Genomic DNA, 1,504 nt, shown 5'->3' with positions numbered 1-1,504 from the left:
AAGAAATTCAATTGCTTATGCATCTACGTCTTTAACGGAGTGCTAGATAAATTATGCGCAAATAGAAAAGGAATTATTTGCTATTCTTTTTGGTTGCACTCGATTTCATCAATATGTGTACGGTCACAATATTATTGTAGAAACCGACCATAAACCATTAGTATCTCTCTTTAATAAACCTCTACATCAAATACCTTCAAGACTGCAAAGATTTATGCTTAGATTACTAGCATATGATTTAACAGTAATTAATAAACCAGGAAAACATTTATATGTCGCTGATGCATTATCTCGCGCACCTTTAAAGTCTGAATCATTTACAGATATTGATAAAGATATAGACCTTCATTGTCATTCAATAGCTTCTCAAATTGCTTTACCGAGAGATGATATTGAAGTTTTAAAACAGTTCGTAAAAAACGATGAGACATATCAAAAACTTTTAAAATGTTTAAAAGAAGGCTGGCCCGCATCAAAGAAATTGTGTGACTTAGATATTAGCCCGTATTTTAGTATCAAAGATAGTATTCATGAAATTGAAGGACTATTACTAAAAAATAATAGAGTAATTATTCCAAAAAATTATAGAACAAAAATGTTATCTCGATTACATGAAGGTCACTTAGGGATTCAAAGATGTCAAAGTTTGGCAAGAGAATCAATTTTTTGGCCAAATATTAATAATGATATTTATAATTTAGTATCTAGTTGCGAAATTTGTATAAAATTCAGGAACTCTAATCCCAAAGAAGAATTGCTAAGTCACGAAGTAATTTCAATTCCTTAGTTCGAAGTAGGTGTAGACCTTTTCGAATTTAACAAAAGAACTTACTTACTAGTAGTAGATTATTTTTCCACATATATTGAGATTGAATAGTTAAACTCGGGTTCTTCAAATTTAGCAGTTGTAACAAAATTGAAGAGCATATTTTCACGTCATGGAATACCAATGTATTTAATATCAGACAATGGCCCGCCATTTAATTCTCTCGATTTCAAAAATTTTTGTGTTGACTGGGGTATTGATCATATCACGTCGAGTCCATATTTACCAAGGTCAAATGGTCTTGCTGAAAGATCAGTACAAACTATTAAAAAGTTACCTAATAAATGTCTAGAAACGGGAGCGGATTACTATACAACTTTGCTTCAGTATCGTGCGTCCCCTAAAAGTAATTTTGCTAGTCCAGCTGAACTTTTAATGGCTAGAAAACTCAGAACGAAATTACCATCATTGTCTAATAATTTAAAGTCTAAATTGCCCAACAAAGTAAAAGAAAATAATATTTATTCAAAAACAAATCAAAATTCGTCACAAAATAATATTAGAGCCTCAAAAACTCTAAAGCCTATAGAGATAGGAGAAAAAGTATATTTTAAAAAAAATCCTAGGTCAGTATGGATTCCAGAAAGAATAGTAGAAAGTTGTAAACAGCCTAGATCATTTTAGTTGAAGATTTAAGTGGAGTAGAGTATAGAAGAAATAGGCAACATATTTTAAAAA

This window comes from Teleopsis dalmanni, chromosome 1 (assembly GCF_002237135.1).
Source record: "Teleopsis dalmanni isolate 2A chromosome 1, ASM223713v2, whole genome shotgun sequence".
Classification (NCBI taxonomy): Eukaryota; Metazoa; Arthropoda; class Insecta; order Diptera; family Diopsidae; genus Teleopsis; species Teleopsis dalmanni.
Note: the sequence above shows the minus strand (reverse complement) of the source record.